Raw genomic sequence first — 18,879 nt, forward strand, 5'->3', positions numbered from 1 at the left:
GTGTATGATGCACACTGTCCACTGTCCTCCTCTCTCTATACTACAGCTCACTTGATCCCATGAGGAGTGTATGATGCACACTGTCCACTGTCCTCTCCAGTTCTTACCTATGGAGGCTGAGACCCAGGCAGCTTAGATAGCTCCTCTGGGGACACAGCATATTTTCCAGAGCCCAGGCCTTACCCAAGGTGCTCTTATCCTACCCAACTCACCATTTCCACTTTGTAAGGAGGTCTTTCCAAAACACCCAGACTTTGAGAAATTGAAATCTGTCTTCTTTAGGCAATGCTGTCCAGCACCGGCAAGGGTGGCAGTTAGTTCTATTAGAGGCATGAACAGAAACTGAGGCTCTTGCCAGCAGTCCACACCAGCATGGTAGGCCTGAAAACTGAGAGCAGAGCTTCCCACCTCAATCTCCACACTATGAAAAAAACTGCCATTTTAACACTAACTCTGGGAACAATTTGTTACAGGGTAACAAACAGTAAATAAGGTGGACAGGAGAGAAAGAAATGTTTCCAACGAATGATACAGCAATGGCAGAGATAGGTCTGGCTTCAGGGCCAGAGGCCTCTTGAAGCCCTGACTAAGCCTCAAGCTCCATATATGAGAGAACAATGACCTTCATGGCCCAGCTATTCCTGCAGCCCAGACAAGAGAAAGCTCATAGAACACATAATGCACACACTCCTCTGTGTCTAGCAAGGGTGATGATAACAATAACAGAAGCTACTGAGCAGTCACTGGCTGCCCAACACATGCTTGGCATCTCTGTCATCTCCCTTCTCCTTCACGGTAACTCTCCAAGGAGGCTCACAGTAAACACTAAATGAATACTTGTTACATGAATAAAGAGTGAATACCAAGCAGTTCTTCTCTGCAATTGATCCACATCCCTCTGCTGCAACTCCAATCCCTACATTCCAGTCATCTGGGTACTGTGCATCAACTCACTAGCTCCCAAACACCAACCTCAGGCAAAGCCACCACCCTCATCTTACAGAGGTGGAACTGCCTGCAAGATTGACAGTTTCCCAGGGTTACAGGGCTTTCGGTGGTAAGTTCAGATCCAAACTCTGGCCGTACAGCCCTTGTTTTATACTTTACATATCCTATCACATGGGCCTCTAGGAGCTACCTACCAGGAGCCACTGAGAAGCAGACAGCATCACTGCCCTCGGGTTGTGCATGCCCAGCCTTGAGATGTACTACCAACAGCAGAAACGAACCCTGTTAGTTTCTCTGGCTCACAATTCCTGCCACAACGGGTCCCTGGCTGCTCCGTTGGCTGCCTCAGTTAGTTCTTCCTCAGACCTCTCTTCTGGCTGTCCCTTCTGCATGGAAAAGTTTTAGTATTATCATGTGCACTGCAAAATGGCATCTCTTCAGAAAAGTCTCCATCACTAATCCATGCAGGGAACCCCTGTATGCTCTACTTTTTTTTGTAAATATTACTACTGGATTTTGAAAAACAGCTTTATGGAGAAAAAATTCATACATAAAACTTACCCACTTGTTATCATCTGCCTGTTTGATAACAGAGTCATGCTACCAAGTAGAGAATATTATATTATCTCAAACTTGGCTTGAAAAGTTGTTTATTCAGATCCTCTGCTTTTAAAAAAGGGTTGTCTTTTCATTATTGCCCCATAAAGCCATTTGTTGTTGATTTGCAAGCACTCTATATATTTTAGCTAGAAATCCCTTATCAGACACATGGTTTCTCACAAACATACATACATACATACATACATACATACACACATGGAAGCATTTGGTTTTGATGACACCAGACTTTTAAGAACTAACCTTCTGGTGTAAGGATAAGCCATAAAGGAGGAAAGGCCCTCTTTATCCACTCACCGTTCTGTCTCTGGTCAACAAAAGGTACCCAAGCACATGGAAGATGTTCAGGGCATATTTTCTCTTCTAAAGATTTTTTAAAATTATGCATGTAGGTATCTGCATGTGGGTCTGTGAACACATGCATGCTCTCAGGAAGTTAACAGGACGTTACCAAAGGTGGATATGAGAAGCCGTGAGTGAATGCCAGGGACCGAGTTTAGTACTGCTCCCCACCCTCCCGAGACATGGTTTCTTTATGTAACCTTGGAACTCGCAGAGATCCCCTGCCTGTCCTCTTGAGTGTCAGGACTAAAGGCTTGCACCACCACCCTAATCATTCGACCACTCAACCTCTCCAGCCCCTCAGCACATGGTTCTTGAATTAACAGAATTTTAGGGCAAACGAGGTAAGTGCTGGTATGGGCAGGGGTGGGTCTGATGGTATGTGGGGTTGTTCCTGGTCCAGAGAGTCTAGGAGGAAGGAGAGAGTATGGTACCCCACAGGAGCATGAGAAGGAGCACAGAGGTGAGGAGGCACACATCATGCCACAGCAAACTCATTTCAGTGCTCAGGTGCCACCCTTGCTTTGCAGCTGCTCTCCAGGGTGAACAAAAACAAAACAATAACCCAGGTTGGATGACCCAGCCACAAGGGGAGGGTTCTCTGCACAACTCTTAGCTCAGTACAACACTCCTGAGGCGGGCTATAGACACACATTCTTCAAAACTGTCAGGGCTTGTGTTATGCAGCTGACACCGGTTGTTTTTTCTGAGGGCAAAGGAGAAGGCAAAAGCTGGCCTCACCTAAACTTTACCAAGAACAACAGCAAAAACTATCCAAAAAGCCGAACATTCAAGCTCGGGCCCCTTAGCAAAGCATCTCGGGAATCCTGGATTCGGCTGCTCAGGGGCATTTCATTAGCCAGGCGGAGATGGGAGGTATGGAGTGAACTCAGGTGAACTGAATCCTGAACTTGGCAGACAGTTTAGACAACTAATTTGCTCCAAGCCCTCAAGCAAGGAGAGGGTAACAGGCAGAAGATGGGTCTAGGACAGAGGTATGGAAGCTTGTCCATGACAAATCAAAGAGACTCCAAGACAGGGCATCTGCCCGCCCATCCTTCCCTGGCTCCCGCTGACTTCCATGTGTTACCTCTTGCACCCAGTGCTGGGGAGCATGCCCGAAGCCTCCGCTATGCTAAGACCTGCTTCACCACTGAGCCCCTCAAAATGACACCGCCTTTTATGATAACAAAAGGACAGCAGAGTGAATTTCTGAGGCATAAGCACACACACACGCGCACACACACAAACACACTGAAGTTGCCTCTGGGAAAACAAATACTCATGAATAGTTCCGTGTTTCAACAAGGGCAGAGGGTGAAAAACAATGCCAGTTAAAGAGGTGGATCTGTTTTTAAAGTGCTTGGTGGCAATGGGCAGACTCCTCCTGAAACCACAGCGGCCTCGTGCTTGCTTTAGGGGTTCACCCTGTTACCCGTCTTCTGTGAGAAGCATCAGGGACTCCGAGTTTGAAGCTGAGCTGGGCACTCATGCGTCAGAGCACAGGTTATCAATCCCAGAGGAAGCTTCCCTGAGGGAGCCGCAGAGAAAATGGGGGCCTCCGAAACTTCACAGAACCAGTGAATAAAAAAGTACAGGAGAATCCCCAACAACCACCCCCAAGGAACAATCAACCCAGCTCACAACAGGGCCGGGTACCTGACAGGAGTCTTGGGCTCAGTGAGCCACTGATATCAAGTTTTTTATCTGACTCACGGCCTGGAATTTTCCTTCTGAGAGGGATGTGAAATATGCAATACAGCAATATGGTAGGGGATATGCAGTTTATGACTCTCATGAAGAGAAAACAATAGGAACACAAGTTACAGTGGCTAGCAGTAAGCATGGGGCACTGTGGTTGTATCCCAAATACACAGCACTACCGTGGAAGACCAGGATGTACGCGGTGCCTCTTAATACTCAGCACCATGTTGCATGACACAGTGGTAAGAGCTTGGGTTTTAAGTCACACTGCCTGCTTCATCTCAGCTGAAGCACAGGCCATCTATGTGCCCTAACCAAGACCTCCCTAAGCCTCCGTCTCCTAATGCATAAAGTGAAAATGATGACTGTATTCATTTCACAAGAGTATTTCCTTGCTCAGAGAGAATGTATGGCAGATGTGTTAGTTTGGCGCCTGCCATATAGGTGCTTCTATTTCTAAGCATTCTTCATTTCTTCCCCTGACGAAACGTTTTGAAACAGTAGCTGTGCTAAATGCATCTTTCTATCTCCTGGGAGCATAACAGGGATTTGATTCAGTAAACATTTGTCAGATGAGCTGGCTTCCTGTGTGCCATGATCTGCAAGCACAGTGGCCAAATGCACTTCTCCTGTCCACAGCCCATGGTTGCTCACTCCCTCAAGCAAGGCATTCCACACTGAAGGCAGCCTGTCTCTGCAGGCCTGAGGAAAGGTGAGAGTCAACAGGAAAACAAATGCGTGGGTGGTACACCAGCTCCCAGAGTGCTGCCCTATTGATTTCCAAGTGTCATTATTAAAACAGCAGCTGGCAGAGACAGACTGCTCTTCTTTCAAGACAATCGCAGCATCTCATCTATCTCTCCGTCCCCTCAGCAGTTGTAGGAAGAATTTCCCTGTTGGCAAATAAGAGTGCGAGAGAGCCAGGGGCTTGGCCAAGGTTACTGTACTAGTCAGTAAGACCCTGGTATTTTTAGCCCTTGGGTCCCTCTGCATCTTTGGATATGCACTATCTGCTGCCCTGGCTTCCCCAGCATAGTTCTTTAGGGAACCAAACTGTTAACAAAACGCCCGTGGTAGTAAACGGCACCAGGCACAATTCTCCAAAGCACTTTCCTCAGCGAGAAGCTCTCAGTCCTGACTGCAGCTTGGCTTAGTCCTCCCTTCCTGAAAGAGTCACAGTCACCAAGCTGTCCAGCGCCCACAGTGCCATGCAGAAAGGGAGGAAGGCTAGGACGAGACTCTTTCCCTCTGCGAGACATATAGGAGATGCCTGCTGGAGCAGATGCCTGTCCTGCGACCTCGTACTACTGTGAGGAGCATCCCGTGCACCAACCCGGGACATGTGCAGCCGCTCATCCACCTGGCTACAGCAGATTCTAGAGGTCCAGGTGAACAAGAGGGCAGGGAGGTCTGGCAGGAACTCTGAATGCCAAGCAAAGGGAGCCTCTCACACACAAGCCTCCCTCCTGCCCGGGACCCCAGACAGGCCCTAACTACCCATCCCTATGTGAACGACCTCTGTTGGAAAGAGCGCAGCTGTCCTGTACATTCCTTGCCCATAGACAGATGGAACAGGATGGTTATGAGCTGTGTCACCCTGGACATTAAAATAAAAGGCGTCTAACCACACAGAGCTCTACTGGAGGATTGAGAAGGGGGCTATAATGCTTTCCTGGTTAGGTTCCAATGAAGGTCTAAGAAGTCAAAGGCTAAGAAAACACTCAAAAAATTCCTGCTTTACATAACCAACAGAATAAGGATGCTAAGTGGTCCTCTGGTCAACAAGCAGAGGAGAAACATTACTAGAACCCCAGGAGAAACGGTACCCAAGGCAGACAGGAGGTACAGATCAGGTTCCAGTACGCGAGGACGCTCCCTAGACCCTGGACAGCAAGGGCTGCATCTATCTTTCTTTCTTTCTTTCTTTCTTTCTTTCTTTCTTTCTTTCTTTCTTTCTTTCTTTCTTTGTTGTCTCTTTCTTTCTCTCTCTCTCTCTCTCTCTCTCTCTCTCTCTCTCTCTCTCTTTCTTTCTTTCTTTCTTTCTTTTTTTTTTTGGTTTTTCGAGACAGGGTTTCTCTGTGTAGCCCTGGCTGTCCTGGAACTCACTCTGTAGANCAGGCTGACATCGAACTCAGAAATCCACCTGCCTTTGCCTCCCAAGTGCTGGGATCAAAGGCGTGCGCCACCAATGTTTCTAAGGCAAGGCTGACACTGTACCACCACACTTCCCTCTCCCCTATGTTCTTGAGGCCTCTGAGTTTCAGGCGATGAGGAATAGTATTGCCATGCTCAGACCCAGACAAAAGCAGAGAGGAAACCCAAGGGTTTCTTATTCTCGGGGCCTAAGTGGGGATGTGAGACAGCTTGTGGAGGAGGATACATCTCTCATCAGACTGCAGGCTGTCTGAGGCTCAGAGGTTCCATCATTCTCAGAGCTATTGTTCACAAAACGGACCTCAGCAGTACAGGCAAATTAAAGTCCATGGACACTGCAGTCAGAGTAGCCAGTGAGATCAAGCTAATGCACAGCATGGCCGTAGGGAAGTGGAGCTTCCTGTGTAACAGACCCCCTGCACCACAGGCACAGCTAGCTCATAATGGAGCCCTGCACGCAGTCAGCACCACTAGCCAAAGAGAGACCAATGACTCGCTCCATCGAAGTCCACAGAGCTGAGAAAGTCTCCACATGTACTAACCATGCTTCCTGGCTTCTGTAGTTTCACTTCTGGCCAACCGTTCTTGGTAACTGAGGTGTGTTAACCCAGGATGAAGATTTTGTGCTTAAAAGCTCACCATGAAAAAGACACAGGACTTGCACACAGGTCCCAAACACACAGGCCAGCTAGTACTTTCTATTGGCTTGAACCCGTGTCTAAGTGGTCTTCCCTGGTAGACACCTCATAACACAAGGGTTAGACCTGGGTCTTGATTTTAACATTGCTAATGTTATTCCCTTGGGAATACTGCCTTTTCAGTGTGTTCAGTCTGAGAAATGTCAGCACGGAGGCATCCCCCTCCTTCCTTTCTCCCTTCTTCTTGCCCTCCAGTTTTGCTGTGCTGGTTTCCATCTAGGGATAAGTGAGAGCCCTTGATTCCCGCTGACCTGCCTGGTTAGCAATTCAACAGGAAAACACCTCCCACCACCAAATGAAAGCAGACTTCCACTGCTTTCCTCCTGGCTGACTCGTATGTAAATGAGCTGCTGCAGCCTGACTCACAGGAGCTCAAAATGGAAAAAGCACAGAAAGGAAAACAGTAGAGTTCAAAGGTAAAGGTGAGTCTGGCCTCTGCTGTGAGGCTTCCTTCTTACACCTAGCTTTCCGCCAGGGACTTGTCACCGGTACCAACACTTGAAAGACTCACCGGCTCATTTCTCAGGCCAGCAAGAGTCTTAGCTGTCTGTTCCTCTTGTTTTAACACAAAGGAAATTAAAATTCTAGAGAAATAAACTGATAATTTATCATCAGCTTTCCTATGTCAGTCTTCTGAGCTCCCATCAGAGTCCTGCTGGGTCTGGGTGTGATGTCTCACCACACTGTGGCTGGAGGTGAGATGGTGTGTTGGGAGGGAATGTGGCTTCCTCCTTCCCTCAACGCTGCCTGGCTATGAAGAAAATCCCAGGCTGTCCAGCTCACCAAACAATGTTTGGCACTAACAAGGCCGCCTATTGTGACTCCATAGGGCCTTGGTCTTAATAGACTGGTGATCCCATAGCCATCTTCTTCCTTTCCCCCTGCTTTGCAAGGCCCCCATAGGCAGCAGCTACCCTAGGTGTCTATTTGCTCCAAACACTAAAAAAGAGCACACCCATCTATTCACTATAGAGAAGAGGCAGTTATTTTCAATCTATACATTATGCATCCCTGCTGGAAAGAAAGAAAGAAAGAAAGAAAGAAAGAAAGAAAGAAAGAAAGAAAGAAAGAAAGAAAAAGAGAAGAGAAGAGAAGAGAAGAGAAGAGAAGAGAAGAGAAGAGAAGAGAAGAGAAGAGAAGAGAAGAGAAGAGAAGAGAAGAGAAGAGAANGAGAAGAGAAGAGAAGAGAAGAGAAGAGAAGAGAAGAGAAGAGAAGAGAAGAGAAGAGAAGAGAAGAGAAGAGAAGAGAAGAGAAGAGAAGAGAAGAGAGAAAAAAAAGAGAGCAAAATTACACACAATCCTCTCTGGCAGACTCCTGCCCCCAAAGACAGAAAAGCAGTCTGGAATTACACCAAGTTCCCAACCCTAAGCTGCTCTTAGTTCTCCTCCCTCCTCTGCTCCTAACTGGACAGCTCCAGATGAGTCTGCGTGTCAGTGAACCCTCAGAACAAATCCTAGACTCTGATGGATTTAAGAGGCAACTTGCACCAGGACCTGTGATCTGGTTCTAAGATTGTTTCTATTCCAATTATCCTGCATCAATGGTTTAAAACTGGGAACTGTCTGTTGCACATACCCAGTCCGTTTTAGTAGAAAATAAATCTAGGCCATGTGTCCTTTTCTCTCCTAGGCTCAGGACAGCACCTGACATCTCAGGCTCTGGTTGGGCCAGATCAGCTCTAACTCTATTCAACTCTTTAAGGATTCAATTAATCATAAAGCCAATTCCATTCTGGGCTCCATCTGTCTTGCCTCCTTCAGGGACTAATAATCACTTACTGTGTGTTTTTACACACTAGTTGAACTGAAATTAAGGCTGATTTCATCACAGTATACTAAAAAAAAAAAAAAAAACTGTATTTCTTGAAAAAAAACTTCAGAGGTATTTTGTTTTGTTTGCATAAAGATACTTTTAAGTAAAATAACCTTTTTTTTTTAGAAATTTCAGAATTTTTGACATCATAATTCTAGCCCCCACCCCCAATAAAACCATAAGAAGGAGGCAGTCCCTTGGAGCATCAGCCACTCCTAGAGTTGAATGAGACAACCAAGAGAGTCAAGGTATCCTTGGACAAAGCATGGATATCCTAAAAATTGTGGAAAGAAATGGAGCTGATTTGATATTTTATATATTATTTTAAGAAATATAATTAGTCAGCATTTTGGGACTAGTGGACTTAATTTACTTAAAGTTTAGAGGTATCTTATTCTAAGTAATCTATCCAGGGGGGGAAGGAGGAGACCACACTGTTTTAGCATTCAGGACTCTGAAAGTCTCCAGCTAGCCCTAAGGAGTCTAAGCACCCCCCACTTCTCTCCAAGACAAGAAATTCGGTTTTTATCTTACATATAAGCAGCTTGCTTCTCCCAAAAGCACTATTAGCTCTCCTGGCAAATATCCACGGTCTGATCAATCACTTCCTGTACCCTGAAGATGGTCTCTTTACCAGGAGCATGAGCAGAGAGGGGACCAGGGTTCAGCCAGCTGACCTCCTGGTCTAGAAGGCAGGCTAGACTCACCAGTGGTTTCAACAGGGAAATATGTACTGCAGGCTTCTTGCTCTTACTTTTTGCAGCTACAAAGTCACAGCCTATGGCCTGTTCTGAGTCTACAGCTCAGCTCTTAGTAGCTGGGGTCTACCTAGTGTGGGCTCTGCACTGGTTTTCTTAAAATGGACCCATAAGGGATGTACTGCAGCCAAGAAGGAAATATATGTGGCTGCTTTATGCCTTAACAGCTTTCAAAATAAGATCTTGAATTACACAAACTCCCAATCAGGACTAATGACAGTCGTTCCAAACTTAACATCAAACATGCTTTGTGAGTCATACTGGCTTTAAAAAGCCACCAGTAATCATTTCATAGACACAACAATCAAATACCTCCTCCATCTGAACAATAAATTTTGCCTAGTAATAAGTCTAATTAATTAGTGCACTGTCATTTTGAAATGTGTCAATGTAAGCATTTTCTCAAAAACTTCCAGCTAAGCCATTTTATAATTACAAGAAAAATTACCTCCTAAGAACATCGTCATGGATGGGGAAGGTGTGTTACAGAATCATGTCTACAAGTGAGCAAAGTACAGGATCACATATATAAAAATATTAAGACAAAACACATATTTTTTGCATACCAATTAAAAAAGTTAATTAGATAAAAGGACTTTAGTAACTAGGAGGAATCATGTATTTGCCTTTTATGTAAAAATGACTCAAACATGAGTAAGTGTCTCTGGCAGAAACCCCAACAGTGGCAGCCTGGAGGGGAAGGTACCTGGCACAGGAGGCTTGCGAGTCACCATGCCCCTCTGTGCCCTTTGCATGTTGAGCCATGTGACTATATTACCAATCAGAGTTAAAGATACAACATTTAAGTAAAATAACTCAGACACTAATCAATGGATTCCATGGGAAAGCAAGTCTCTCACGTCTCTAAGCAGCATGGCTTTCGTGAGGCGTCCTGTGCAGACTTCGTGAGCACAGAATCAAGAACAGCTAGAGCAAGAGAGAGGCACCCTGGGTAGCTATCAGACCTATCTGTGGACAGGCTGCAGCAGCAAAGAGGAGAACTATGGACACAAAAGGAAGAGAGGGGAGAATGAAAAGGCTGAGAATAAAGGCTGGACTTCCTATAGCACGCCCAGTTGACCCAGTAGGCACTCTCTTGCTTGATCAGCATCCAATAATTTCTCACCTTTACAAAGTAACAATTCCTAGTGAGTCATAGGCCTGGGAAGGGGGCTCTGTGTGATCCTTGCAGGAACACATCCCCTCAGATCCCCGGAGTTCTGTAACTGGGAAGAAATGCCACACAAGAGCCGCATCCTAGCCTGGAAGCTGAGCCTCTGACTCATCTTCTCATTCTGCCGCCAGCTGGCTCGGTGGTTTTGAACAAATCTCTTTTGCAGAGGCACCGAGTGGGAAGTGAGGCCTTCATGCAGCCACTAATCAGCTGCTCTCAGTTCCTTGGCTAAGCCTGCAAGCAGCAAGGACTCCATATTAAGTGACACACGCATGCTTCGAAGCTTATCTACTCTTGCCTTGGCTGAGGATGTCCCACAGTTACCATCTTCTCCTCAGCCTCTGCTTTCTTCCAATCTCAGCTCTAAGTTGGGTGCATGCTTACCCAAAAGAGTTTTCCATCAACATAAGGAAGGTTGTAAAATGACGCTTGCACAGAGAATGGGTGCAGTGGAACCACTATGGTGACTTTCCTCTAGGACCCCCTCTATGCCCCACTTCAGCAGGCTCTGGTCTCAACTCCCTGTGGTGAGAACCTGGACAACCAGCTCACAGAGGTAACAAGGGAGGCTCCCAGGGACTTGGCAGACGCTTTCACTTCATTTTTGACATGTTTGTCAGCTGTTTCCCCTCCCCCTTTATCTTGCTTAATTTTGTTCTTTTAAGCCTACTATCTTCTGTATTCTCATTGTGTGGGTTTGGTACAGAGCTGACTATGGGTCAGAAGTCTCTATCGTTATCTCTATCGTTATCTTGTAGTTTCCAGTCAGAGTAGGAAGGCTCAAGACAATGTGCTTTTTGGTATGGGGGCTCTAGATGGAGGCTAAGGCCCTAGGGTATGATCCTCTTCCAGCAACCTGGCTGTGTGGCAGTGGGACCACAGGTAAAGGTGGGGAGAAAATGGGATAGAGATAAATTAGCCTTAAGCCTCAAGATTTCATGTGCAAGCAAAGTGCAGTGAGGGGAACAGCCTGGGAAGTCACTCTTGTAGAGTTCCCAGAAACAAAGGGACTATGGATTGTCCAACACAAGGAAATCCTTCTGCTCTACAGACGCGTAGCAGTGTCTTTCCTCAGTGCTGCTCACTAAAACTCTGTGTGCTTCTGACATGATGAGATCCAGCCAGCTTCCTGAAACTGAAACTTCCCCTAACCATCAGTGCAGGGCTGAGAAGAATTCACAGGGCACAGGGTCAACATTTCCTGCCATCTCCCAATTACTGCCCTCTCCCTAGCCTTTACAATTCTCCTCTTTAAGCAGAAGTGGAGTTGGGAAAGAAACTTTTAGCTGACCAAAATTCAACATATAAAATGTTTTTTAAAAGTGCTTGGCAGGAGGCTTATAAATTCAATGTAGGAAGAATCCCAACCAAGACCTGTGACTTAAATATCAGAGAAAAACCTCTCAGAAGGGATATTTTATTTATTTATTTATTTATTTAGATTTTTGTTTTGTTTTGTTTTCTTCAAGACAGAGCTTTTCTGTGAGACAGCCCTGGTGGTCCTTGAACTCAGAGACCCACTTGCCTCTGCCTCCCTAGTGCTGGGAATGCTGCATGTGCTACCGCTTCCTTGCTGATAGATGGTTTTCTATTAAAACATGTTTGTTCTAGTCAAATCACTGTTAGTCCTTTTTTCCCACATGGTGTGTGTGTGTGTGTGTGCCCGAGTGCAAGTATGCACCTGCCTATGCACACATCCATAGACAGACAATTTTTCTCAACCACTCCCCCCACTCTCTGGGTTTACACACACACACACACACACACCATATTTGGCTCTTCTGCATGGGTGCCGAGGATCTGAACTCAGGCCCTCTTTCCTGTGCATGTTACAACTGGCGCAGGAGGCTTCCTCCCTTTCCCACTTACCAGGCTGGTCAGAGCTAGTTTTAGGCTACACTCCCAATGGGGAGAGCCTGCAATTATCAAGCTGCTAATGAGGTTTAATCTTAGAATGTCTCACAGCCATCTCCTGTACTGGCTAGTTTTATGTCAACTTGACACACACTAGGGTCATCAGAGAGGAGGGCGCCTCAATTGAGAAAATGCCTCCATAGGATCCAGGTGTAAGGCATGTTCTTAATTAGTGATTGACAGGGAGAAAGGGTCCAGTCCATTGTAGGTGAGGCCATGCTAGGGCTGGTGGTGCTGGGTTGGATAAGAGAGCAGGTTGCGCAAACCATGAGGAGCAAGCCAATAAGCAGTACCCCTTCATGGTTTCAGGTCCTGCCTTCAGGTTCCCAGACTGCCTGAGTTCCTGTCCTGACTTCCTCTGATGACATCTGTGATGTGGAAACATAAGCTGAATAAACCCTTTCCTCCCCAAGTTTCTTTGGTCACGGTGTTCATCACAGCAATAGAACATGGACTAAGACACCTCCTGGTGCACATCTGATGCACACACAAAAGAAGATTTAGCTGCATCTTGACCACTATTCTGGACATGGAAACCAGCCTGAATAAGGAGCCTCCCACAAACCCAACCCTCCTCTCTCCATATCATTCTCCATAATCCTCCAATATCAGATTCGAATGCTGTATAGTCTATAGGCACACATGAGACCTCATTCAAAACATTCAGGAGTGTGCCTCTCTGTGAGGCTCTGTCAGAGCTTCACACTACAGAAGAGTTTATAGTTCAATTCCTCCATAAATGATCTATGGCCCTCTGGAATATATCCTCTGTAAAGCCAGTACACAGGTTGTTACAGTGATTAAAAGTTATATTATATAGCAAGTCCTTAGCCCTCCCAAGCTTCTTGTTCTTGTATCCTGTCACACCTGGTCTAGGTTAGTTCAGTCCTCCTTGTCTTCAAACCTTGCTCATTCCACTGACATCAAAGTATCGCATGGGCCCCTTGGCCACACGTAGTTCAGTAGTAGAGTGTTTGCCTGACATAAGCAGCTAAGATAAGAAAATAAATACATCACAAGAATTAAAAATCACATAATAACAAATTTGCCTTGGGTTTAACTTCCAGAACAGGTAAAACACACACACAAACACACACTCACTCTCTCTCACTCTCTCTCTCTCTCTCTCTCTCTCTCTCTGAGTAAAAAACTTGCATAATTTTCTCTCTTTCTTCCTTCCTTCCTCCCTCCCTCTATCCCTTCCTTCCTCCCTCCCACCTTCTCTCTTTTTCTTTCTTTTCTTCTTCTTTCTCTCTCTCTCTCTCTCTCTCTCTCTCTCTCTCTCTCTCTCTCTCTCTCTCTCTCTTTCTTTAAGACAGGGTTTCTTCTGGACGGCCTGAAACAGACCCTGTAGACCAGGCTGGCCTCAAACTCCACTGCCTCTGCCTCTGAGTCTTAAATGCTGGGACTATAGCCATGTGACACCATGTCCTGCTGATTTTTTTTTTAATACAGAGTTTTGCTATGTGTAGCCCATATTGGCCTTAACTCATTATGTAGCCCAAGCTGGCTTCAAATCCATAGCAATCATCCAGCCTCAATTTCCCAAGTCCAGGGCTTATAATCAGATTTACATGTGCACCACCATCACAGTGGGAGGCTGGCTGCACTGTGTCTGCAGTCACCAAGCAGAGAGCAGGGAATACAGATGCTGCTCAGCTTGCCTTCTTCCAAGCAGTGGATGTGCTCACCCAAAGTCTGCTGAGTCGTCCCTCAGGTAACCCTGTCTGCAAACACCCTCTCACATACCCCCAGAACGGTGTCTTTTGGGAGATTCCAAATCCAGTGATGGTTGACAAAGAAGACGAACCTTTAAACAGTGGAATATGCACTTGACTGGAGAAAGTCCTGGACTTTGTTAATCTCCATCACTACAAAACTAAAAATATTCTGGCATCAAATAGAAAAAGGAAAAGGAAAATAAAAGGAAAAGGAAGAGGAAAAGGAAAAGGAAAAAGGAGCAGCAGCAGCAGCGGCTGATTCACTGATAATGCCTTGAATTATCTTTTCAAATTTCAAAATCCAGGAAACTTTATGAAATATTTTTTTCAAAGCACAGAGCAAATCAAGCTTATCTGACTTGAAGCCACGTGTGGTAGAGGCTCTCAGTGGTGCCCATGGTCTGTTTTGCATTGGTTAACCAGCGTTCTCCACAGGCATACCTGTACACTGCACACACATACATGCACCATCACACAAACACTCATATACACACACATACATAAACACAAGACATATGTTATGCTGAGAAATATTTTCCTTAGTGGTTTTTTAAAAAGATGTATTCATTTTATGTATGTGAGTACACTGTTGCTCTCTTCAGACATGCCAGATGGGGGCATTGGATCCCATTACAGATGGTTGTGAGCCACCATGTGGTTGCTGGGAATTGAACTCAGGACCTCTGGAAGAGCAGTCAGGGCTCTTAACTGCTGAGCCATCTCCCCCTAGTGTTTGTTTGTTTGTTTTTAAATGTCATCTAATTTAAAAATTTAAGTGTGTGTATAAGTAGGTAACTAAGCAGTTGCATGTACCAAGCAAAGAATAGCTTTTGGGAGTTGGCTCTTTCCTTCCACCATGGGCTCTTGAGATCAAACCCAGGCCATCAGGCTTCCCCAGCAAATACATTCACTCCCTGTCGGAGAGACACACCACCATGCTCTGAGCAGCTTCCTGAGGTAGTCATGTAACAAGGTGCTGAAGGCCCTTCTGTCTGACAATCATGAAGAACTAAATTCTGCTCACAATCCCACGAGCTCAGAGGAAGATGCTCCCAGGACCACGTGAGACTCAAGTCCCAAGTGACACACTGCACTAGAGAAACTCAGAGGACACGTACAGACATATATGTTAAATCATATGTGGACTCCTAACCTGGCCATTGTTCACAATCACTCGGTTTATAGTAACTTGTTAAGTAGTGACATATAACTCAATGACCAAGAATACTCATTATGAAAATATAGGGATGATGCTCTATTAAGTGATATATAAGTAAATTCACCAAAATGTTAGCACAGAAGTATATTCCTTGACCATCTGTATAGGAAAAGAAATAAAATTCACCATAAATTCCTAACACAGCCCTTGATGAAATTGATACACACACACACACACACTTTATCGTATCTACCTAAGCAAATATAAATACATATACATAAATAAAGCACATACAATACAATTAAATACAATTAAATGCCAGCATCATGCCTCATCATTAAATCCACAGATATAAATGAAAGTATGTGGTGTTAGGACCATTATAGTAGGAAGAGGAAAGACCTGACCTTGTTTGTATGCATTTAAGACTTCAGAAAGGGTTTGATTTTTGCTTATCTTTATCTGTTTCTATCAATAGTCAGCAGCTATTTCCAATAACATTCAGACACACCTACCTTTTGAAAACAAACATGGTATATATCTTTTAATATTCTTAACAAAATGGGTGGGTAGCATGGAAAGGTTTGGAGAGAGAAGAGAGAAGAGAGGTAAGATGCAAAAAAAAATTATATTTTTGAAGTTAAGACTTTAAGTTATTATAGCTATATAATTTTGAAGTTTTCAAAAAAATTAAATATTTGCTTTTTATGCATTCCAAATAAGGTCTTGTTATATAGCTCCCTCAAAAAAAAATCTTTTCAACAGCATAAAAAGGCAACAAAATTTCTCATTATATAGGGTGCTAACACAGAACTGACTGAAACATCTGAGGCTAGCTACATAAACAAGGTCCTGTCTCAAAAATGGAAAGCAGGAACCTTTAGAGCAAAAGCTGAGAAAGAATGAAACCGGGGAGGCCGGCAGTGAAGCCACTCAGGCCCGGGAGTCAGAGTCACTGAAACTGACGTGGGTTTGTTCACCTGTGTAGAGAAAAGCGACTCTGCCAAGGTCAAAAGCTGCTTCCCAACATGGGAAGTTTAATGCCGTGGGTCCCACTCAACAGCGAACCGCGAGAACAAGAAATGCACAGGAGTGGCACAAGGAACGGGTGAAGAGCAGAGAACAAGACAGGAGTTCAAGCTTCAGTCTAGCTACCATGTTGCTTTACATCCCTGAGTACCTGGAAGTGTTGAGCTGTGAGCTTTGTGTGAGATGGATTATTAATTAACTCTGGGCACTGGCCAGAAGACAATATCAATCCTTTCTAAAAGGAGGAAACTTCCTCGTGGACTCAAATGATCTTTTTTTAAAAAAAAAAAAAAAAAAAAAAAACAATGAGTAGATCATGTGTGGTGGCACAAGCCTATAATTCCAACACTAAGAAATGGCTGCATATTTGAGGCCTCCTTGGGCTACACAGTGAGTTCAAGGGTTCAAGGACAGCCTGAACTATAGATCCAGATGGTCTCAAAACACCAAAAGGACAAAAGCAGGCAAACAAACAAAATGTGAGTAGAAAGAAAGAAAGAAAGAAACACAAGAGGGAAGACACCACGGTGCAAATGGTAGCTGTACATGAAGCCAGCCGGACTGCAGGCACAGAACTGTCCCCTATGCAGACAGCCTTGCATGTGTGCACAGTGCACATGAATCTGTCACACACACACACACACACACACACACACACACACACACACACACCACACCACACACAACTTCTAAAATTAGAATTATAAGCCCATGGCTAAATATTTAATGGACAGATTCCATAGTAGATTTGACACAGCAAAGGGAATGTAAGTAAACAAAAAAATGAGCTACAAAAAAATCATCTAGACTTTAGCAGGGATGCAACATAGAAAGAAACTAGGCAACAGATTAGAACCCAGGACAACTGAGTAAAAAGGCCCAATGTCAGAGCCCCAGAAATAAGAGAGACAGACAGCAGAGACAGTATTTGAGAAATTGCTAAGAATAGTATAGAAAGATGAAAGAAAAATTCAAACTGAATAAGTTTAACAACTTTCCAGAAGAAAATATCTCTTAGTCACAACTACACATATAATCATGTAAAATAATAGAAACTTCTGGAGAAACGCTTAAAATTAGATGGAGGGGGAGTTGTGACATTTTTAGACAAACAAAAATGAAGTTTGACACCTCACATAACATGAGCATCTATACACACTGTATGTACATAATAAATGTGTGAACACATATCCACATGGATACATATATGCATAATTCATAATAGGTATTGACTTGTGATGGGCTTACATTTCAACAATCCTCTTCTAACTTAAAAGTGTGTTTATTACCCCTACTCTACTGAACAAACAGCTAGGTCAGAATGTGAGCAACTGCCGATTAACCATGCCTGCCCTGTGACTGGGAAGTGGGCTTGCTGCTGTGCCAATTCTGTTAGCTAGGGTACGAAAGATCAGACTTCACAATATGAACCATGGTTGGCATAAATGCATACTGTTTCTGCACTATCACCAGGTCCTAACAGAGTAGAAGGAAGGGGGTTACATGAGACAGAGATACTGTGTTCCTGGAGAACTGAATGCACAGTCTTTTTTTTTTGGTTTTTCCAGACAGGGTTTCTGTGTAGCCCTGGCTGTCCTGGAACTCACTCTGTAGACCAGGCTGGCCTCAAACTCAGAAATCTGTCTGCCTCTGCCTCCCGAGTGCTGAGATCAAAAGTGTGCGCCACCACGCCCGGATGCACATTCTTTTTAGGCACATATATTCAGAACATTTACAAAAGAAGAATATTTACTGTATTAGTCAGCTTCACATTACTACAATGAAATACTTGAGGGAGTCAATTTATAAAGAGAAAAAAAATATTTTGATTCATAATTCTAGAGGTCCCAGCCCACAATCAGCCTATTGCTCTTGGTCCATGGTGAGCACAACTCACATGTACTGGAGCAAACCACTAAATTCATGAGCTAGGATGCAGGCAGAGACTGCCTGTGTCCCACAGTCTACTTCCAGGGATTATCTCAATGTTATTGCCTTTTAAAAAATTTTTTTTAATATTTTTTATTACGTATTTTCCTCAATTACATTTCCAATGCTATTCCAAAAGTCCCCCATACCCTCCCCCCATTTCCCTACCCACCCATTCCCTTTTTTTGGCCCTGGAATTCCCCTGTACTGGGGCATATGAAGTTTGCGTGTCCAATGGGCCTCTCTTTCCAGTGATGGCCGACTAGGTCATCTTTTGATACATATGCAGCTAGAGTCAAGAACTCAAATGATATGTACTCACTGATAAGTGGATATTAGCCCAGAAACTTAGTATACCCGAGATATAAGATACAATTTGCAAAACACATGAAACTGAAAAAGAACGAAGACCAAAGTGTGGACACTTTGCCCCTTCTTAGAATTGGAAACAATCACCCATGGAAGGAGTTACCGAGACAAAGTTTGGAGCTGGGACAAAAGGATGGACCACCTAGAGACTGCCATATCCAGGGATCCATCCCATAATTAGCCTCCAAATGATGTTATTGCCTTTTAGTGCCCCTTTGGGACTATCTCCAAAGAGTGCTCCCCTGCAGCCCAAGCCTTTCTAATACACAGACCTTTAGGGGACATCAATCCAAACCACAATAGAAAACTAACCATATAGAAAATCTCCACTTCTTTCATATGTCTAATAACTAAGGGCATTTATCTGGCGATAGCCTCAATGTTCATAACAAACACAATGACTACAAACTTTTCACTAGTTTTGGAAATTGAGAAATATAATTTCATATGAACCAAAGAAACCACAATTAAAATTTAAATCATTTCAATTGAACAATAATCAAAATACTACACATTGAAAATTTCAATTCAATTAAAGCAATAGTTAGC

The 18,879-nt window shown here is 44.3% G+C and overlaps 1 protein-coding gene across 3 annotated transcripts in view; it reads right to left on the minus strand.

Annotated features, from left to right (window-relative positions):
* Positions 1–18,879, minus strand: part of Sil1 (SIL1 nucleotide exchange factor) — a 240,190-nt gene that overhangs the window by 23,749 nt on the left and 197,562 nt on the right. The window lies entirely within an intron of this gene.

Source organism: Mus caroli, chromosome 18, assembly GCF_900094665.2.
Source record: "Mus caroli chromosome 18, CAROLI_EIJ_v1.1, whole genome shotgun sequence".
NCBI lineage: Eukaryota > Metazoa > Chordata > Mammalia > Rodentia > Muridae > Mus > Mus caroli.